Raw genomic sequence first — 23944 nt, forward strand, 5'->3', positions numbered from 1 at the left:
TTTGTGCTCTGATATGGTTATCCTCCATATTTTCATAATATCAATTTTCTCATAGTGACTTGGTCTTTGCAACCTAACCATGTCAGTAAGTGAGGAGTGGGTGTATATAAAATAAATAGTTAAAAATTATTATCATTAAAGTTCTTTCCAACAGAACAGCTGTATGGGTTTATGGACCTATAATGCATTAGGTAAGATCTGAGGGGAGGCTTGGGAAATAGGTACAATTTGTACAAGTATTGAGGAAAAGAATAAGGAGGATAAACCAGAAGTAGGAAAGAATTTGGGTTAAGTCAGAGCAAAAGAACTTAGAAAGAGAAATGTGTCAAGTATAGATATAATGTCTTTGCCTGGGAAATAGGTTTTATTTGAGAAAATCATAGGAAGTCATGCTGGAAATGTATATAGCCCACTTCATTTATTCAAGAATTTTTTTAATTGTACTTTAGATGAAGGTTTGCAGAACAAACTAGTTTGTCATTAAACAGTTACTACACATATTGTTTTATGATATTGCTTAACAACCCCACACAACATGTCAACACTTTCCCTTCTCAATCTTGGATTCCCTATGACCAGGTTTCCTGTTCTCTCCTGCCTTCTAGTCCTTGCTCCTGGGCTGGTGTGTCCCTTCAGTCTCATTTTCTTTAGTGAGCCAGTCTAATCTTCGGCTGAAGGGTGAACTTCATAAGTGACTACATTACTGAGCTGAAAGGGTGTCCAGGGGCCATGCTCTCAGGGTTAATCCAGTCTCTTTCAGGCCAGCAGGTCTGGTGTTTCTTTTTGAGTTAGGATTTTATTCTACATTTTTCTCAGGCTCTGTCTGGGACCCGCTACTGTGATCCCCGTCAGAAGAGTCAGTGGTGGTAGCTGGGCACCATCTACCTTTACTGGACTCAGTCTGGTGGAGGCTGTGGTAGATGCAGTCTGTCAGTCCTTTGGACTAATCCTTCCCCATTTATTCAGGATTTTTGAGTGCCTCCTATATGTCTGGAGTCCCTGGGTGGTGCCAAACAGTTAACGTGCTCAATTATTAACTGAAAGGTTGGAGGTTTAAGTCCACCCAGAAGCACCTCGGAAGATAGGCCTGGCAATCTACTTCTGAAAAATCAGTCATTGAAAACCCTATAGAGCACAGTTCTACTCTGACACACATGGGGCCATGAGTCAGAATCAACTCCACAGCGACTGTTGTTGTTATTTTGTTTTGTTTTCTACTAGATGTCTAGACACAGATGATCCAGGATTAAACAAGACAGACGAGGCCCCTGCTCTCATGGGGATAATACACAGGTGAGAGAAGACAGATAATAAATGCGTAGTCAAAAACGTATCTCATTGCCCTAGAATGTAATAGTTAAAGGGGCAGGCTTTGGATCCAGACAGCCTGCATGCAAATCCCAACTCCACAACTTGACCTCAAGCAATGTGTTTATTTTCTGAACCTCAATTTCTCATTTATACAATGAAGAAAGTAATCGTACCTACCTCATACGGTTAGTGTGAGGATTACTGAGAGAAACAGAGAAAAGCTTTAGAACGGTGCATGGAATATGGTAAGGGTGCAGGAGCTGTTAGCTGTTGTTATACTGGTGAGTGCTGTGATAACAATAAAGCTAAGCAAAGGCGTGGCTCTTCAGCCTCAGCACCGTCGACACTGGGCTGTGTAACAGAATCCTTTGGTGTGGGGAGCTTCCCTGTGCGTTGTAAAATATTAAGCAGCATTTAGAAGCATCTTCCACCCCAAAGATGTGACAACCAAAAAGATCTCCAGATATTTTCAAACGTCCACTGGAAGAAAAAAAAATCATCCTTGGTTGAGAACCACCAAGTTAGAGACTAAATAGTTGCAGCATTTTCAGACAGGTCGGTAATGGAAGAACTCTTTGAAGAGAAGACAAGAGAGAATCCCGAATGTTGCTTTGCATTCATCACCAAGTTTATCTCAATTTGACTGCTGGTGTCTATGGAGAATAAAATATGTTTCCCACCTCTACACATATGTCAAAAACAGCACCGCACACCTCACTGGTATTTTCTGGGCAGTTTGTAATGGATGATAATCAACTGTATTGATACCTGAGTGAAAGCTGGTATGTCTACACAACTAGTGCTTGGCTGTCAGCAGTGGCTTTCACTGATTAAAATACTTTCTTTTCCTTCCTTCCTTCCTTCCTTCCTTCCTTCCTTCCTTCCTTCCTTCCTTCCTTCCTTCCTTCCTTCCTTCCTTCCTTCCTTCCTTCCTCCCTCCCTCCCTCCCTCCCTCCCTCCCTCCCTCCCTCCTTCCCTCCCTCCCTCCCTCCTTCCTTCCTCTCACTTTCTCCCTATCCCTTCTCCCTCCCTCTCTCTCTCTTTTTGTAGGCCTTGTGTGCTGATTAAATATTTTAATATAGGTGAAGCTCTGGGGACATTTTAAGTATTTGCTGTTATTGTTTTGCTGTCTGTAAATTTCCACACGCATGTGAGGACAAGGCAAACTGGTACAAAACTCAAGGAATCTCTGAACCACATTATCTCCCATGGCTTCTATCTGAGTTTCCCATTACACACACAAGTAGTGTTTAAGCACAAAACAATAAACAGAAAAATTTGAATTGATGATAGAGATTCAGGCCTTGTGTGGTGGGACAGGGGCACCTGGAAATAGTAGAGATTTTGGATTAAACCCCTTAGGCCTTTAAGACTAGAAAGACTCCTTGTTTTGAATCTCATGTGGGTTTTATTATATGACCCATTGGGCAACTGGAATGTTGCCCAGAGTTTTGTGGGTATGAACTGGGTTTCTTTGCACTTTTCTCGAAAATTGGAGAAAGAGTAACAGTTGCTATTAGTTTTTAGTTTGTTTTGATACCTTTAACAGTTTAATCTGAGATAGAAGGACAGACAGATATAACATCTTTGATATATACAGGGTGCTACCAAAACACTTAAAATGCCATAAAATTCAAAGTGGCTGACTACAACAAGTCAAGATCACAAGTTCTACTCAGTGTTGTCTAGGGATGTACGTAAACCAAAACCAAACAACACCCATTGTCATCAAGTGGATTCTGACTCCCAGCGACCCTATAGCACAGAGATGAACTGTCCCATAAAGTTACCTAGGAGCAGCTGGTGGATTCGAACTGCTGACCCTCTGGTTAGCAGCCAAATGTGTAACCACTATGCCACCTGGGCTCCGGGATGTGTGTAGTGGATATAAGATAACTTTCAGGAAAAGCAACCTACTTTTGAATATCTGGTCAGTATCAGGCAATACCAACTGCCTTGTTCTCCCTCAAACTCTTTTCTTTTTACTATATAAAAATGTCACATTGCTATGTGGAAGGGTGAAAGTTTCCTAAACTAAAGCAAGCCAGATACCTGTATTCTAGATGGGTATCCTTTTTGACTTTACCAGTAGACTACAAGCCCACTGACAGCAAGAATGGGGCCTTATTCCTGTGTTTGTCCATCAGCGCCTGTGGGGGTCACACCGTGAAGAGTGGTACTGAAAACAGTTTGTGAAATGAATGAAGGAATGAAAGCTGCAAAGACCTCTAGTCCTCTAGACCCTCGTTCAAATAGTTCTTGAGTTGTTATGTTACCCAGCAAGGGGATGAGGGGAAAGATACAAGGGTTAAGAGAAAACGGTCAGCAAAATCACCAGCCAGAGAGAGAGGGCCTCAAAAGAGACCCCGAATAAAGCGAGATTTGAGGCTGTGTCTTCCCCCAAGATGTTATTTCTTCCAGTGAGGAGAAATGCTTTGAGAAGAGACTCAATTTAGGACAAAACAAGAATCCCTGGAAAGCCGGCAGCCTCGCAGGTCAGATGGAGAGAGGTAAGGGTCAGTCAAAGGTCAGCGTTTATAGCTAAGCATTACAGTCCTGTCCAGGAGGGTCGTGATTTCCAGTGGCCTAGTTTTGGTGGTTCAGCGGTAGAACTGTCACCTTCCATGCGGGAGACCCAGGTTTGAATCCTGGCCAATGCACCTCGTGGAGCCCCCACCTGTCACTGGAAGCTTGCCTAGCTGCTGTGATGCTGAACAGGCTTCAGTGGAGCTTCTAGACTAAGAAAGGCTAGGAAGAAAGACCTGGCAATCTACTTCTGAAAATCAGCCAATGAAAACTCTGTGAATCACAACGGTCCAGGGTTGCTGTGAGTTGGGGATCTGTTCAAAGGCAGCTGACAATAACCTTTCACCATAGCATCACTCTTGGGCACAGAGATTGCTCATTCACTGCTCTGCTACAATGACTATTGCAGCCATAATAATTCTGCTATGAAGTTGCTGTTGGTGCCGTTGAGTCAATTTCGACTCAAAGTCACTTCATGTGACAGAGTAGAACTGCTCCATAGGGCTTTCTTGGCTGTAATTTTCACAAGAGCAGATTTGGTTTAGGTGCATAGGTCTATTTTTAGCCACTCTAGTATTTAACATGTAGGGATTTATTATTATTTTTATTATTTTACGGCAACAGTAGTCACAGCCAAACTGCAAGCCATCATCCTTGCCATCCAGAATCAAGAAGGTCATGAATTACAGCCATTCCTACTTACTGGCAAGTGACAGCCGACACTGTGAAAAGGTTATTTGTGGGCTAGGTTATTAAAAGATGACTCAGCACCCTACCTGAGACTCCAACATCCACTGCGAGACTTCTCGAGATCTCAGGGGTCAACGCATCTCCCCCTCCTGTGTCCAGTGCCTTCTTCTCTGCTCCCCCCAGGCAGATCCTTCTTTGTCCTTTAGGTAGGTGGTCCAGCTACTGCTCACAGTCTCATTTCCTCCTGATCTTGGCACCCCATCAACCTGCTGGCTACTAAGGTGCTCATTTGGTAGACCACAGAGAGGCGTCTGGTTCTGCTCTGATTCAGAAACAACTCCAAGACTGTGAAGAAGGAGGGGGAGTGACTCAGAGGCTGAACTTTCTGCATCAGGTGACATGGGTTCCTTAAGCCCCTCGGAACTGGACTAACAGCCTCTGAATGTTAGCTGGAGGGAACTGACCCACAACAGTCCGTTTAGCTCTTGTGGAAGCTTGGACCATGGCCTTGAAAGTGTTCCCTCAGCTGCTGAAATAGAGATCTTGAAAGGTGGAGCTCTTTCACGAAAACCAACTAATGTGGTAATTTTTCTCACTAATCTCAGTTCTAACCAGCCATCAAACCCTAAACTCCCTCTGGGGCTCGGACTCGCAGATCCTGTACCTGTCAATTTCAAATCCAACTGTACATAGACATTTTTAAGAACCGGTAACATTGTTAGTGAAGGAGCCCTGGTGGCATAGTGGTTACAGTGCTCAGCTGCTAACCAAAAGGTCAGTGGTTAGAACCCACAAGCTGCTCCAAAGGAGAAAGATGTGGCAGTCTGCTTCCATAAAGATTTATGGCTTTGGGAACCCTATTGGGCAGTTCTACTCTGGCCTATAGTGTCCCTGTGAGTGGGGATCCAGTTGACGGCAACAGGTTTGTTTTTTTTGGTTTTCAGACATTATTCCCGAAACCCTGCTGCCACAGATTAATTCTCAGAAAACAGAATGACTGCTTTCGGAAAAAAAGTCACAGTGGTCTGAGAAAATCACACAGCTTACTAAAAAACGAAAAATAATAAGACAATTAGAAAATCACAGAGGCAAATGAAACCAAGTTCTTATATTGAGGCAAACGTTCATTGTTTGTTTTGGGAGGGGTTCGGCGTCCATACAGACTAAAACGGTGGCATCTTTGGAGCAGTAATATGTCCGTGTATCATTTTAATGCCATGAGTAGTCGTTTGACAGCCTCGTCAGGATGGTTTCTGTGGGAGGAACAAATGGCTTCCATCCACGGCTGGAAATTCTTATCCTGACAATCAAACATTCCAGGGCTCAGGAAAGTAAGGAACTAGTTTGTTTGTTTGTTTGTTTTAATTCTTGGTTCTTTTAAATAAAATTTAGGTTTTTTAATTTAAAAATTAATGTTAGAACTCTAATACCGTATCTAAGGAAGGAAGTAGTGGAAAGGTGTTCCTTTCCTTCTATTAACAGAAGCAGCGTGTTGAGAATCCTACATCCCAGGGTAATCACCACCATGGAAATGAGCATTCATTGCCAGTCAGACCTTAACTGTAGTTCCCCAACAGTCAGATGACTGACCCAGAGAATAAATCATTCATGAAAGATGCAGGAGATACTGTTCTAATGCGAACGTAGACCCAAGGTCGACCAGAAAAGAACACGGTAGAATAGAGGGAAGAGACCCAACCTTATTATCTGCTGGGCTCTGTCTTAACCACCTCAAAGGATATTACATTTAATCCTCACGACCACATTGTGAGTTAGTCATTATTGTTGCCATTTTATAGATGAGAAAACTGAAGCTCAGAGAGATTAAATAGCTGTCCCAAAGGCTCTTAGTTTGCTTCTGCCAGGGTTTGTGTCCTGATTACTTGACTTAGAAGTCAGGTGATAATTTTTTTGTTTCAACTCCATCAATTTACAAGCTTGAAGCCTTAAGCAAGCTAGTATACTTCCTAGATCTCCCTTTGCTGATTTGTAAATGAGAATAATAATGCATATTTCACATAAGGATGTCAATCTTTAAAGAAAAATTTATGTGAAACTACTTTGTAATTCATAAAGTACTCTGAGAACTATAATAATGACTGTTGTTGTTGTTAGGTGCCATCAAGTCGGTTCCAAATTGTGCAACCTTACGTACAACAGAACAATCCTGGGCCATTCTCCTGATCTTTGCTATGTTTAAGCCCATTGTCGCGGCCACTGTCAAACCATCTCATTGAGGGTCTTCCTCTCTTTCACTGACCCTCTACTTTACCAAGCACGATGTCCTTCTCCACGGTCTGGTCCCTTCTGATAACATGTCCAAAGTATATGAGACAAAGTCTCTCCATCCTTGCTTCTAAGGCACTTTCTGGCTGTATGTCTTCCCAGACAGATTTGTTCGCTTTTCTGGCAGTCCATCGTGTACTCAATATCGTTCACCAACACCATAATTCAAAAGCATCAATTCTTTGGTGTTCCTTATAACGACTAGATGTTAGGAAATATAGAAAGTCAATAAAACATTTAAAATAAAAAGATTTTCTAGAAATGAAGAGGAAAGGATAATCAATCACATTTTATGTAGGAACAAGGAGATTGAAACTTTCATTGAGTGAAAATGATAAAACAAGAAGGAAAGCGCAGAAAGGTTACCTCATTCATCCCCAAAAATCATAGGTTGTGTGAACCTGATGGGTTCTGGAAGAAACGAGAAAATCACCAAATATGATTAATTTCTGGGACTCAATTTCATGACTCACTTCTATGAATTCAAAATGTAAGAGCTAGAAGAGGCCTTCTAAGAAGGAACTGAGCCCTGGAGAGTTCAGTGGCTTTTTCAGAGCCAGAACCAGAACCAAGACTCCTGGCTTCTCAGTACTGTGTGGCCCTGACCCTCACCCTCATCACCATGAGTGCACTATAGACCGTTTCAAGAAAGAGACTGTGGTGGGGGTGGGGAGTAGAGAGAGGGATTGGAGAAAACTGCCATAAGCAAAAAGCTGTCAGAATAGAATTAAATTGATATTTCAGAATTTTTGTTTATATAATGACAACAAACAACACAGCCATTCCAACCATGACCTTTAAGGCTAAGAGAATTGACCCCTTCGAAAGCCAACACTACAAGAAAACCAGTCGCAGTTGAGTTGATTCCTACTCATGGTGACCCCATGTGTGTCAGTGTAGATCTGAACTCCATAGGGCTTTCAGTGTCTGATTTTTCAGGCCTTTCTCCTGAGGCACCAGAGGCACCACTGGGTGAATGCGAACCCGCAGCCTTTCAGTTAGCAACCAAGCAGAGGAACCTGAATAAGGTCACCCCGGGAGTGAAGGCTCTGAAGACGTTGATGCTTGAAGTGCTGAGGAATGTAGGAATACTTCTGTACAAGATGACCCAAGGCTCCTCTTTGAAATTCTAGCGGGTTTCCAAACATCCTGCCTACAAGAATTTGCTAAAAATAGCAACCCAGCTTGGTGGTGGGCAGATAGGGCCATGTCATGGAAAAGTAATTGGCAATCCCATTGTGGTGGCCTATGAACTCGGGATCTTGTAAACCAGCTTCTTCTCATGGACGTACTTACCACTTAGTATAGCCATTGAAGTAGATCCCATTTCTTTTCCTCTCCCTGTCTCTCCAGACTTCGTTGTGAGAGACATTTTCTTCCAAGGTGTTAGGGAGCCATTTAATAATGTTTTTCCAAAGCCGTTATCCAATGTGCTTGATTTGCTCTTCTTCACTTCCATAAATATCTCACTATCAGGAGACAGTTAACTTAGGACCATAAGAGAGCCAGTTTTGAAGTGACATTAAAAAAACAGCTCCAGTGATTTGTCAAGTACCTGAAAATACGCTTAGCTAATCCTCATGGTATTGGTGTTATCCCCAATTTAGAAATGTCTGAGTGAAGGATGATGAAAGCTGCCCATGAGCAGATTAAAGGGTAACTGTACAATGTCTATGAGGATGGAGAACCATGGAAAATCGAAACCCACAAATAATACAGAAAGCCTGCTTAAGCCAAGAGCTGCCTGGTTTGCTTCTGCTACCTCTCTCTGCTCTTCTCTACCAAGGAAGATTCCAGCAGTCTACTCCAAGCCCTCTGTCCCTCATGTGCTCAGGGATCCCATCATATATGGAAATCCCACAGTGTTCTTGCATACTTAATATTGAAGCCCTCACGAAAGGAGGTCTCCTTGTACAAGTCACTGAAAAAGCACTTTGATAGTCTGTACTTATGACTGCCCTACTCTGTGGATTTGTGCAGGTAACTTCTGTTACAGTTTTCTTATCAGTTAAAAGAAGGATAATGGTAACATTTTCTCTTACTTGCCCTCTCACTTTGCCTTTGTATCAGTAAGATAAATTTTGATTAATTCCACAACTTATTGTATTAGGTCTATGTGGTATGCTACCTTCTTGAGTAAAAGTTGTGAAAATTCATAGATACACAATTTTCTTGAAGTGGCCAATCTTAAAATAAAAAATAAATGCATTCAAGATTTAAGTTACACCACATCGGGAGTGTTAAACCCCAGACTATCTCAGACATACCCTCCATTCTGCTCTGCGTTTTCGCTTTCAATCCCCGAGTGATTTTAGGAAGGGTGGAATGGAGGAACCCTGTGTGGAGGTGGTAGACGGAGCAGGATCTGTTACAGGTTCCCTGGCTGAAAAGGCACACTTCTGTCAGCACCATTGTACATCAGCTGTCTCCAGTTACCGCCAAAGTAGGTGTGTAACATATGACTGGGCTCGCTGGTAATGCAGGTACACAAACCCTGGGACAGAGACACCTTGTGCCACCGTAAACTGATCCGCCGCAGACAGCCATTAAGTCATCGGCACACAAAATGGGCACTCACATCAGAGGTGGTGGGAACTGGTCTGAGCTCTGATTTTTATCTGGTCATTCAAGATCGGTAAAAAGAGTGAATTTAAAAGTCCTTTTTTTGTAGAAACAAGGAGGACCACATAAACACCCTGAACACCTACAAATCCTAACTTTAGAACTCTGAGTTTAAGGTTTTTCTACTTTAGTTTTAAAAAGCATTTGAGATTACAATCTAATTTGCCCATCAGCATTTTTACAGAGATTTTCTGATGTTTGCCCTTAGAATTGCTTTCTACCCACTGCTAATGACATGTGGAAACCCTGGATGGTAGAGGTTAAGAGCTACGGCTGCTAACCGCAAGGGCTGCAGGTGGAACCCACCAGCCACTCCTTAGAAACTCTATGGGGCAGTTCTGCTCTGTCCTATAGGGTCGCTATGAGTTGGAATCGTCCGGACAGCAACGGGTTTGATTCTTTTTGGGTTTTAATGACATGTAGTTTACATTTTCCTCAAATGGAAATCCTCAGACTGTCAGTATTAGTGAGGAATATTAATGAGGAAGATGGCATGGAGCAGTTAATTCACTTCCTTGTATTATACTTCACAATAGCAGTAGATTTTGTTTCTTTTTATCCATTTTGTAGTTTAATTTGGTGGTGCAGGGGTTAACCATTGGGCTGCTAACCAAAAAGTCGACAGTTCAAATTCACCAGCTGCTCCTTAGAAAGCCTATGGGATGGTTCTACTCGGTCCTATAGCATCCCTACAAGTCGGAATCGACCCCACGGCCACGAGTTTGGTTCTGGTTTGGTGGTTTAATTTGACCTCTGTGTTCACACAGCCAGGAATCATCTGCCTGACTAATGTCCTAACTATTTTCTGAGTCTATAGGAGTCTGACTGAGGAGTTATATTAAGTAAAAGGTGTTTGATGTGATCCTAGCGACACTGTGATATAAGTAGCTGGTGTCACTGTGACCATGTAAGAAAGGGAGGACTTGGTGTCTGTAATTTACCATGTGATCGAGCATCCAGCATGTTTCCGCTGGGGCTAGGGTTCCCTGTGATGCCTGGCGTGGAAAGACAACAGGAAGGGAATAAGATGCCCCTGAAATAAAAATGAAAGTAAGATAAAGAGGAGACTGCTAGTAAAGAGAGGAGCAAGACCGTCGTATCAGCTGTCTTCCAGCAACATTAACCCATAATGAGTCTCCTGGTGGTTTAACGATATCTGCTTGTCAGATTGCTTCTTTCATAGCGTGGGGTTACTTTCCTCATCTTGGAGATCAGAAATTAAAGAGAATCAGAAAATAATAACAACAACTCTACAGACAAGCACTGGTCCTATATGCTTTAATGTGTTATTTCGTTTGACTATTATCAAACCCTCGGGAAGTGGTAATATGAACCCCGTTGCCCAGAGATCATGAACCTGAGGTCAGAAAGGTTAGGAAGTTTATTCAGAATCACAGATGCAGGAGGCGGCTGAGATGAGAACTGAAGCAAAGGCTGTCTGGATGGAGAACCTACTCTCATCCCCCTGCAGAGCTGCCCACTAGCTTTAGGGGACACATACTGCCTGCTTTTAGCCGTGCGTCCTGCGATAGTGGGAAGGGTCAGACTTGAGACAGTTTCCTGGGAGAACACTTACGTAGTAAAATGTCTGAGAGGTATTTCAGTCTCCAAGTGAGCTGGTTCTTTGCAGTTGATGCTAAGGAACTGATACTTTAGCAGACAGGGTGGCTGTGCTGATTCCTAAGGAAAGAGACTCAACTATAGTGAAGAAGTTCATCAGCCCAGGCTGTCGCGCCATTTCCAATTCACAGTGACCCTACAGGACACAGTAGAACTGCCCAATAGGATGTCCAAGGCTGTAGTCTTTATGGACGCACACTGCTACATCTTTCTCCCACAGAGTGATTGGTGGGTTCAAACCACTGACTTCTGCTTAGCAGCCAAGTGCTTTAACCACTCCACCACCAAAAGAAGTTAACCCAAAACCAAACCCTTTGCCATCAAGTTGAGTCCGACTCATAGTGACCCTATAGAACAGAGTAGAACTGCCCCATAGAGTTTCTAAGGAGTGGCTGGTAAATTCTAACTGCCAACCTTTTGGTTAGCAGCCATAGCTCTTAACCACTGTGCCACCAAAGGCCTGAATATCCCTCATTCTAAGAGGGCTGCAGGCAAGCTGTGTCTGAAGTCTGCAACCATATACTACCTGAGGAGTTACACGATGTTTTCTCTGGTCTGTACTTTGTGAAGATTCTTGCACATCAAATGCTCCATCTGTAGGTTCATTCAAACTTATTTGGCTAAACTATACGTGTCAACTGTGTATCAAGTGAAAGCTACTTTCCAATCATATATGAAGGCTTCATAAATCTTAACAAACATGTCAGCCATAATACTACATGTTGTATTCATCAAGTATCAGCAGAAAACAGAACAATTAAGTTAAAATAATTTGATGAGAGTGCAACAGCGTGTCTACTTTCAATGGTGTGGCCATGGTTCAGGGAAACAACAAAGCTTGTGTAGTACCCAGGGCCTCCGTTTCAACCCTAGGCTGGAAGAGGGGAGCAGAGGCAGAGAGATCTGTGTCAGGTGCTGCCTGGTTGGAGCTGTGGGGGATACCACTGACTGCTGTGCCTTCACGGGGCAGGAATGAGGAAACATGGGTCCTCGCTTCACTCTCCTCCCCATCCCCACTGGCCTGCTCAACTCAAAACCAGAGGCCAAGGGTGTCTGTTGATGTGGTCTATAAAGATCAGCACCTGGGTATGGAGCTGGGTGGAGAAAGATGGAGCATGTATCTGGAGGGACAAACAGAAGACAGATATCATATAGGTATAAAAGAAATTGCTTCTAAACAGAATTTAACCCAGAATTATTCAATGTTAAGACTACAAACAAACAGCATTATACACAATGTTTTTGTTTTTTTTTTCCTCAAGTTCTGTAACGATAAAAACTTATGAGCAAGAAAATAAGTTACATATTCTGCCAACGGAATCAAATTGCAAGTGAACTTTGGGGATTTAAAATTTTACTTCCTGCAAAAAAAGGCCTTACAAATATCTACATTTAAAGAAATGCTGGACATTAGTAAATCTGTGAAAACATCTTCAGTATCATCTTCCTTTCTAATGAGTATTTTGAGTTTATTTGATGCCTAGTAAGCGTTGGTTGAATGAATACCTAGAATAATGCCTCAGTTGCTGCCCTTGAACATCAGGTTTCTGATGTAGTTTCCATGGCTAAAGTAAGAATTGCCTTTTTCCTGCCATATTGAGGATACAAGGAAGCCTTCGTCAGTTCTGATCTTGAAAGCCAGGGTTATCAGCCTCAGCGCTATTGACATGTTGGGCAGAATACCTTTGTTGTGGGGGCTGTCCTGCAAATTGTAGGATGTTCAGCAGCATTCCTGGCCATTACCCTGTAGTTTCCAGTAGCCCCCTCTTCCCCCAAGTTGTCACAATCAAAAATGTCTCCAGATGCTGCAAATGTCCCTGGAGGGTAAAATCGCCCCCATGAAGTGCCACTGTTGAAGTGAAACTTACTGGGAGTGTCATACAGTAGACATTTGTCCTTTCTGCTCACTAGTCATGTGTTGATTGGCCTGCTTTGGTTACTAATAATTATATTCTACACTGAAAACTCAGAAGAAGCTACTCCTGTTGGTCTAATTACCAATATCTCTTTTGGATTATTTCCAAGTTAAATTCTCCATTTACATACCAGGCTTTTCTCCATATGAGGCCACTTCAAGAATGAACCTATAAAAAGTGCAACCTTGAATCAGGTAGCCACCCTGATCTAATCTGCAATGAATCATTTGCAAAGAATAGCCTCACTGTGCTTCCCCGACCAAGTGGCTGGGAGACTTGACTGGAAGGTGACCTTGGGCATGTCAAGCAAGGAGACTGACAAGCTCAGAACAATTCTGCGAGCCGACTCCCAACTCCAGCTTCTGCTTGCTGCCTAGAGGGGAAGCAACATCTATACAAACACTTCCTAGGTAGACATAGGCGAAGGAATATCTTGATGCCTCCATTTTTTTATTTAGTTCCCGTGATCTGGAGTGGAAGTCCATTGTCTTCTGTCTGGATTCTGAAACTGCCTCGTAATTTAGTTGTTCTGCATCCATTCTTTTTTCCCTCCAATCAGCTGTTTGTACTGCAGCCAGAGTGGCCTTTTAAAGATGCAGATAAGGTGTTGTCACGGTCTCGTCTTAAACTCTCCAGTAGCTTCCTATGGTTCTGAAGATTAAAGCCCACTAGATCCTACAGGAGGTGGCCTTTGCTCATTTATCCAGCCTCATTTTCAATCAGTCTCTATTTCACTCTCTGCTGTCTTATTACCCTCATGCACATAACCTCCCTCCCCAGGGCCTTTGCACATACTGGTGTTTCTTCACCCACTCTCCTCTCATCTAGTTAACTCCACATTCTCCAAGTTCCACCTCAAATGCTACTTCTACTTAAAAGCCTTCCTGACTTCAATATGGGTTAGATTTTGTTGTTTAATCCTCTCATAGAGATATGTTCCTTTCATTTAGATTATTTGTCTCGCTTTACAATTATACATTCAGTAGAGTGATTATTTCATTAATGTGTGTCCTCCATTAGACCTAAAGCTCCATGGATATACAGCCTGTTGTTTTGTTCTCCTGTAAACCTATTGCTGTCTAGTCGATTCCTACCCATGGCAACCTAGAGGACAGAGTAGAACTGCCCCACAGGGTTTCCAAGGAGTGGCTGGTGGATTTGAACTGCTGACCTTTTGGTTTGCAGCCATAGCTCTTAACCACTGCAGCACCAGGGCTCCATTTTTAGTACATAGAAAATTCTTAGTGGTTCTAGAAGAAAGGAAAGGAAGGCAAGAGATAGAGTGAGGGAGGGAAATGGGAGGAATGAAGAAAAGAAAAGCAGAGGAAGAAAAGAAATTGCTACCAAGTTGTCATTGTGTGGCTGCAGTTCATCCTGCTTGTCCTTACTCTCCGGGTCCTATAGAGATTACCTTCGTAGTTGGCTTTTTCTCTCAATGCACAATGATTCTTATATGGCGTCTAATGTGATCTCTTGAGTTACTTATGATTTGGAATTCTAACCAATAGGCAAAATGTTCCCAAGACTTACATTTTAGGAAAATCCTTCACAAGGTATTAGACAAAACCTGTATGTGCCCATCTATGGCAATGCCCTTGGAGGAAGATTCATGTAACAAAGAACTCAGCACAGCAAAAGTTGCTTCTTACCTGGCAGCCATCCTATTTCAAAAACAAATGCTGCTTTCAGATCCAGTCAGATCTTTCTGGTAATGTCATCATTCTTTGAATTATATAAAAATGTTGTTGAAAGCAGTATGTTAAGGTTAAAAAAAAAAAAAAAACTATAATAACATGAAAAATTGAAAAGCGGTATCAGTGACCTTGATCTACAGAACGTCCTTTCGGATGAAAGCCTTTTGGTCTCCCTAACTTTTCTATCAGCCTTCGGTGTCATAATTCATTAAACAGTCTATCTTCGTTTACAATCCATTTGCCACCATTGCTACTGAAGGAGATGGGAAAAATCTGTAAGACATAACCCAGGTTTCCTCCTACCATCAGGAATCAATAAAATGGCTTGATACTTCAGACTGGTATGAAGCTAACATAAAACAACTATTAATTACAAATTGATTCTGTATAAACATTCCAACAGTATTTTTCAAAAGGTAAACAAGTCGTGATTGGTTCCAGAGGTTAGATAAAGATGGTAGGACAGGAAGAAGGAAAAGGAGGGGTGGAGACACGAAATGAAGCTGCCTGACAGTCAGACTTTGTGGTATTTATGTCAGTTGGTACTGAATGTTGCATGGTTTTCAGAAACCTCAAAACCCAAAGAATGCATAATGTTAACTTAATAGATTCTTTCAGGCCTGGGTTACTACCGTATTTACAGTAATAGTATGTTCATCGTAATAACATAATAGTACCTTTCATCCCCAAATCTCAGATATTTGCACATTTATAAACTCTCAACTTTTAAACCAATTGGTAAGTAACTTTCCAGTCTGTGCCTATCTGACTTTTTATAAAACAAGGCGTTTGAGTAGCTTCTCTAAGGCAACGCTAGTAGAGTGATAACTCTGTAGATTCGCTTCTAAAAATATATTTTTAAGAAAGCTTGAAAAAAATGAAAGCATTTTGTACTTAAATTACACTAGAATGGGGAAATGTTAGGGTAACAAAGTTTTCACCTGAGTTTTAGAGAAGCACGGGCCAACGCAATTATACAAGATTATTTCTCTTTTCAGAAGTTAAAAGGAGGGAAAACACACTCACTTTAAGTTGCCTAAGAAAAAATGGACAATCTAACGTTGCATTTTTGTCTCTGTGTTTTGTGTGTTTACTTGTATGTAGCTAGATGTTGCAACTTTGGCAAAGCTAGATCAAACTTATTATCGCATACAGAAAGCATAACCCAGTTACGGAATCGTGAAGTTTCAGACCAAAGGGTATGCTTTAAAACGTACCTATTTTGGTACTCCAAAATTTCTCCCTTTCACTTTTTTAACCATATGTAAACAGTTGTACATGTTTGAAGGTCTTTGTGCAGAAAACTTTAAGGAGGGCGAATGCAATTTACAGTTAACAGTGTCTGACATTGGGGGTGTTATAAAGATTAAATTCTGTTTTCTACATGAGCTGTTTCTAAAATTTTGATCTTCAAAGGTAAAATAAATTTGTTTTTCTGGGAATATGTTCAAAGTAAACCAGTGCAATGAATGAGTCTTTGAGAAGTCATTCATACGCCCTAAGATCCGAAATGACGAGAATCTACCCTAGTTTTAAGATTCCAAAGAAAGGTATGTTTTGCTGTTAAGAAATTATTTCCTCTAAATACTGCCATGGTTGAAATGCCCAGTTAATCATCATTCTCTTCAGACTCTGATTTAACAGAATCCTCAAGAAGAAATGAAGTTTAAGCTAATGAGAAAATTATTAGTGGTCAGTAACTGGCTTAAGGCTCATGTTTTAACCCAATAATTGAGATCAGAGAAAGTTTAAACTGAGCTCTGTCCTAATCGTATTGGCTTAGACCAGTTTTAAAGGAATTCCTTGGCAAATCCTTTGGTAAAGCTGAGCATATAGTTTTTTAAAAATCCAGATGTTTGCCTATTATTTTTGCTGTTGCTGCCTAGTCCACTCTGACTCACAGCGACCCCATGTGTGCAGAGCAGAACTCTTCTATAGGGTTTTCAAGGCCGCGAGCTTTTGGAAGCAGATCACCAGGCCTGTCTTCTAAGGCTCTTTTGGGTGGGTTTGACGCACCCACATTTTGGCTAGTCGTGGAGAGCTTAACCTTTTGTGCCAACCAGAGACCCGTGTTTGCCTATCGGAAAAAAAAAAAGCCACTGCCATCGAGTTGATTCTGACTCACAGCCACCCTGTAGAACAGAGTAGAACTGCCTCATGGGGTTTCCAAGGAGTGGCTGGTGGATTCAAACGGCTTACCTTTTAGTCAGCAGCCGAACTCTTAACCACTTCACCATTAGGGCTCCAATTAGGTCAACCTAAATCAAGGTACACAAACAGTTTTAAAAGTTTTGGATAAAATGAACCTCACTTATAATGCTTTATTGAAGGCCATCAAACATCTTTTAAAAATTAGCTCTACTTGGTTCATGTTTATTTGTTCCATAAAGAGTTGTGGTAATCATGATCCTGTTTTACGTAATGCTTGTTTATGTAATAGGACATAACTGTGCAATGGCTCCCAGGATCGTTATTATTTTTGTTTGCTTCTGTTTTCCAAAATGGATGAAAGAAGCAAAACATGCTTATACATTTTTAAATTTACAGTAGCTTTTGGATTGCCAAATGAATCTCAACACAGAGAGACATTTCCAAATTCCATCCTACTGCACTTCAGCAAATGAAAACTGTATTTTCCATGAGTCAGCCTTTGAATCACAAAATGCTCGTCATCCGAGAGGGTTTATTGTACCCATAAAACTAATGCAACACGAGAATAGGCGTTATGTCAGCAGCTTAGTGCTTAGTGTTTTTATTTGTTGTCTAACGATCCCGATTGCTCGTACCACCAAGAGCTTAGACAGTGGATCACATTTTTTCTTGATATTCTCCAGAGCAAAAAAAGGCAAGTTTACTGCTCTTTATAATCACTCTGGTGAAACGGAGGACTTAGCAGAAGCAGCTGCCAGGGTCTCAGTGGCAATCACATTTTTTCTATTTACGGGCAGATCCTCATTTCGGGTACCTTCAGATTTTTCTTCAACTTTGACAAAACAGGAGCTCTTAGAGACAGAAATTACCCAGAGTATATCAAGTAAACTGCATTACAGAAAAATTATAGTCTGTAACGGTAAAGCCTGTCTCTCCTGACTATTTGGACATGCGGATAGGGATCACATTTTAGCATTCTATTTTAACAGGCTTTGTCCTACTTACATCAGTTTCTCCCTTGCCCTCAGTCGAGAAAAGAGAAAGTACACAAAATCATTTTATACCCATGCTACTGACGGCCAACTGTTTTTAAAGTGACACGGTTAATCTCTAAGTAAGAACAAAACTAGTTCTTCATTAAAACAACAAAGATTTTTTTAGGGTTACGAAGATAAATATTTATCACTAAAAATGTCAAATGTGGCTTCTTTATTAATTTGTTCTGTCTCACAAAGGAATTAAATGACTAGGACTAGCTAGAAATCAAGACAAAAAGTTTCTACACTTGATTTTCATACAGTTTTATTGTTTGATCAAAATCCACAGTCTTCATTTTCCTCATCCATTTATTGAGGAGAAAGACATCTATCTGCCAAGTAGGTGTGCTGTGAGGATGACAATGTAGATTTAGGTGGAAGGCCTCTAAGTATGAAAGTCTTATACTGTCTTGGCTTTATCATAAAGTACACAAAGAGGCACACCAACTTGTTGCCACAGTGAGCAATCCTTTGATTTGAGATAGAAAATTAAAAAATCCATGCTTTTCTTTCTTAACTCATAGTCATAACTGTGTTTCACACAATTACGTAGTTCGATAAATATACACTCAGTATCACATAGGCTTCTCAGTTCAGGATACAATTTGAAAGGTAAAGTTTTGGGGAAGCAGAATTGAAATGATGCTTCAATATATAAAAGGAATTGTTAAAGGACTGAGAACAATACATCAAGTATACCACTATCCAGACTAATTAAGCACAAAATCCCAACAAGATTTTTCTTGAAGTTTGAGAAAATGATTATAAAACACTTTTGGGGAAACTATATATGAACTTATTTGTTAATTCATTCAGTGTTGTTTGTTGTGGAAACCCTGGTGGTGTAGTGGTTAAGACCTACAGCTGCTAACCAAAAGATCAGCAGTTCGAATCCACCAGCCGCTCCTTGGAAACTCTACGGAGCAGTTCTTCACCGCCCTATAGGGTCACTATGAGTTGAAATCTACTCGATGGCAATGGTTTTAGTTTTTTTAGTTTTTGTTTAACTGCCATCGAGTTGGTTCCTGACTCATGGTCAGTATACAAGTCTCACTATTTAAAGAAGAAAGGGGACATGTATTTGGGCTGCCACGTAGAGAATGGCTTGGAGATGAGCAAGAATGGACGTGGGAGAAGAATGTCACAGGTGGTGGCTGTTTGGTCAACTTGGAGATGAGTTTAGACGGTTGTAATAGCCATAGGAATGAGCAAGTGGACAAAACTGAGAAATACATACGTGGGGTGACCACACAACAGATCATCCAAACCTGGGCACTTTTGAGAATGAAAATGGCCCCTATTACCACTATGCAAGGAAACAACAACAACAACAAAAAAACCATCAACAGCAGGCATAAACTGAACTGTCCTGGGCAAGGCAGGATTTGTGGGCACCCTAAATAGAGATACTGGACTTACCCCATCTTAGTGATCAGTTGAACTGAAAAGTTCAGAGGAAAATAATAGGAAAAAACATTTTAAGAAAAGAAATAATGTGAAATATTTCCCCAATCAGATTTAAAAGTTGCATTATAGAGCAATGATAAATTAAATGGTGTGGTATTAGCACATGTTACTTACCTACCACCTCCACTAAGGACTGTAAAGCTGATTGCTAGCTACATCAGCTAAGTGCTGAGACATACGGGACTGCACTGAACCAGTCATACTGTACAATCACACTGTAAGCATTTTGTAGGAAGGAAAATCTTACGGATGTGCTGCTCAGTGTTGTACTCCTTCATTCATTCAGAACTGCGTCAGGCAACGTGGCTGCAGCAATGAACAAGATACGTAACATTTCCTGACAGCATCCCTTTTGTTGACTCTTTGTTTTATTGGAGACCCATCAGCTTATTGAGCCTCCTGGAAGTCATGGTTGCATCTATGGTAAAGATATTGTCCAGTGCCTTACCTATTACACCCCAGAATGCCTTCATTCTAAAGAGTCCAGAGAGAAGTCCCCCCGACCCCGGATCTAGTACATTGACTAGACGCATGTCTTCTGAACATTTGCTCTGTTTCCATCTCAAGGACACGGGGAATTGTGTAAGTGATAAGCATCTCTTTTCTATACGGCCTACTAGAAAGGTGAGCTGAGTACACATAACCTGCCCACAGCACCTGTGAGGGTGTTATGTATACTCGTCTAGCTTCATTCTGGCTCCATTTTATTCTCAACCATGGTTTGTTTACTTCCTATATTTTTGCTTTCCTTAAACCCATTTCAGTTTCATGCTGTTTTGTCATATTTTTAATTCATGAAATCTTTTATGGGCTTTTTTTTTTTTTTTATGGAAAAAGGCAGGGTATATTTTTTAACAAACAAAAAAGATCAATGGAACAGAATATACAAACAAGAAATAATTTAGTTTGCTTATGAGAGAAATACATGATAAAGTCAGTATCTCAAAACAATTAGGGAGAAACTACTTAATAAAAAGACTTTTAATAAGTAAGATAATGTTAGTTATTTGAAAACAAATAATTTAGATCTGTATTTCATATCATATACCAACATAAATTTCAAATTATAAGAGGTAAAAACAAAACTAAATGTTTATTAAACTTTGCAATGATAGAAGAACTTACAAAGATATATAACTATATATAAAATTTTATAGCTTCTGTACCATGGAAATATAAACAAAATAGACTAGAAAATATTTATTAAAATACGATAGATGAATAGTTTGTATTGATAACATCTAAAAAATTGCAAATATAGCTCTTCATCTCCTACAGATAAGTAAATAAAGGAACAAAAAAGGACAATTTTAACAGAAGAAAATGTGATTGATGAATAAACCTGTGGGAAAATATACACCTTTATTTATCATTAGAGCAATTCTAGTTAAAATAATGATGTAATTTTGATCTTTTAAACTAAAAACCATTTTAAAATGTTGACTATGTATTAATTCAGTTGTCGAACTAGAGTGCTGTGCTGATAGGAGTGTAAATTTGATTTTATTCACAAATAACTCTAAAAATATTTATTTATTTTGATCCTGTGATCCACCATCTGGGTATTTTTTCCAGGGGTATAGTTCAGAAGAGGGAAACTATAAATACATACAGAGGTTTATTAAATCTCTGTGTATTTTCAATAGCATACGTGGAAATAACAAGAATGTCCAACAATAATAGTTAACTCTAACTACGTTAGCCTTATCTGTTATAAGACATACCACTGAGAAAAAAGGATGCACTACTAATTAAATGATAACGCTCATTTAACAAGCTTTAGAGGGTTATTTTAATAGAAATTTAATCTCCTATCTTTATCTGAGTGCGTAAAAAGAAAAACGTAAGTGAAACAATCGCTTAAGTTATCCCTAAATCTTCCCTCATTCGGAGTTCATCTCTTTGGAATCACTCTTCGCTGTGAGTCATCAGTGTCCATAAATCTCCCGTTGTGCCATGGAGATGCCCATTCTTCAGAGATGCCAACCCCTATTCTGCAAGTTTTGAAGCTGATGATTTCTTGATCTTACAAGAAGTAGTTAGCAAAAAAGTTTTCAGAACACAGCCAGGACTCCTAGTCTTTCCTTATGTGATTTGTGGACTGAACATCAGGGAGTCACTGGCAATAGAACCATGTTTATTTGGGTGCAGGGCGCTAGAACTCTGTCTTCACTCTTACATGGCTGACGGCAAGTGCCAGCTGCCCTTGATTGTGAGACACATCTTTATTTCAGAGATGGTAAAATGCTTTTAATTGTGCATCTTAGAACTGTTACAACACAGGTAAGTGCATCCAACTAGAGGAAAATGTGTGGACTTAAAATGGAAATTATCATCAGTGTGCAGAATCATGAGAGATAGAAGCTAGGTTTATGTTATAAGATGTAAGAAAGGAAATGTAACTCAGAAAAGTCATAAACTTGAATCCCTTCTTTGCTACTTTGTGCTTATAAACTTTGACAAGCTACTGAACTAATTTCCCTGGGTACGTCCTAATAGGTAAAATGGGAGGCATGAATACATTCATTTGTGAAGTTTATTCTGAAGATTAAACCATTTAATGTGTAAGAGCTTTAATATTTTTTCATGGAAAATTAAAAAATCAAATACTATCTTGTGTATATGAAATAAGCCTTACTAAGTGGAAAAAAAAATTTTTTTTTTTAAGTGAAACCATGCGTTTGAAAAAGACTGGAAATGAATTTGGAATAATGTTAAATCTTGCTTTACTGAGGTGGAAGAATTGTTAATGAATATTTTAGTTTATTTTTCATTATCTTCGGTATCTATCTATATCTTTACGTATAAACATACACACAGAGTTTAGATCATATAAGGAAAATTTTATGCCAGCAGCAACGATTTTTAAGCTCCATCTGCATTCTAGATTATAAGGAGATGTTAGAGAGAAAGAGGGAAGAATAAAGGGACGGGGGTAATAGAAGAATAGGAGAAAAAAAAAAAAGAGTCTAGAATTTGGGGTAATCATGAGACCTGGGAGAGTTTAAAACGAGTTTTGTTTTCAAAGGATTGACTAGGCTTTTCTATTACCTAATCGGCATTTCTTTTCAGTAAGAGTTTGAAAACACACAAGACATATTGAAAATGGGAGTAGGATATGGTCTGGTTCTTATCCTCAGTTAATACCATAAACCATTGCTGTGAGTCAATTCTGACTGGTAACGATCCTATAGCACAAAGCAGAACTGCTCCATAGGGTTCCCAAGGCTGTAAATCTTTACGGAGGCAGACTGCCACATCTTTCTCCCATGAATCGGCTGGTGGGTTTAAACCACTGACCTTTCGGTTAGCAGCAGAGCACTTTAATCACTGTGCCACCAGGGATCCTGGTTAATACCAAAACACTTCACATCAGCTCCAGTCCTGTTCTACTGCTGTGATTTGCACTTTCCGCTTATATTGCAGAAAGCAGGGCCAGCAGTGGTAAAGGGCATGGATGTGGAGCCAGGTTGGTTTGGTTGGAGCTTGGCTTGACTCACATACTAGTTGTGTGTTAGAATTTCCAGTCATTTGACAATGTTAGCCACACAAACAGACATCATGTTGAATCAATAAATGTTGACTAATGGAAACAGAAATGCAGTAGAAAAATCAACTGGGTAGAGTACGGGTGAGAGTTAGCATTTCTTTAAATGTTTCTCTGTTTTAGAGACCTTGATGAAAGGATTCGCTTGTCGTTGTTATTATTGGTTACCATCAGGTCAGTTCCGACTTATGGAGACCCCATGTGTGCAGCGTAGAACTGCCCACAGGGTTTTCAAGGCTGTGAACTTTCGGAAGCAGATCTCCAGGCCTGTCTTCCAAGGTGCCTCTAGGTGGGTTCTAAATGTCAACATTTTGGCTACTCAAAAAAAAAAAAAAACCTGTTGCCGCTGAGTCGATTCCGACTCATAGAAGCCCTGTAGGACAGAGATACGGTTTCCAAAGAGCAACTGGTGGATTCGAACTGCCAACCTTTTGGTTAGCAGCCAAATGTTTAACCACTTTGGCCCAGGCTTCTGTTTGAATGCTTAACCATTTTTGCCACACTGAAGACTAAGGTGCCCTGACCTAAGCTATGGTGTTTCCAATCGCATCATATGCTTGTGAACACTGGACAATGAATAAGGAAGACCGAAGAACTGACACCTTTGAATTGTGCTGTTGGCGAAGAATATTGAATATACCATGGACTGCCAAAAGAACAAACATATCTGTCTTAGAAGAAGTACAACCAGAATGCTCCTTAGAAGCAAGGATGGCGAGACTGTGTCTTACATAATTTGGACACATTGTCAGGAGGGATCAGTCCCTGGAGAAGGACATTATGCTTGACAGAGTACAGGGTCAGTGGAAAAGAGGAAGACCCTCAGCGAGGTGGATTGACACAGTGGCTGCAACAACGAGCTCAAGCATAACAACGATTGTAAGGATGGCGCAGGACCGGGCAGTGTTTCGTTCTGTTGTGCACAGGGTGACTATGAGTCAGAACCTACTTGACGGCACCTAACAACAACAACAGGCAACTGCTAGCTTTATTTATCAAACTGAGTGTCAGCTAAATAGCATCTCCACATAATTCTTCATAGTTCTACCAAATCTGACTGTATTTATGATATGATAA

Source organism: Loxodonta africana, chromosome 19, assembly GCF_030014295.1.
Source record: "Loxodonta africana isolate mLoxAfr1 chromosome 19, mLoxAfr1.hap2, whole genome shotgun sequence".
Classification (NCBI taxonomy): domain Eukaryota; kingdom Metazoa; phylum Chordata; class Mammalia; order Proboscidea; family Elephantidae; genus Loxodonta; species Loxodonta africana.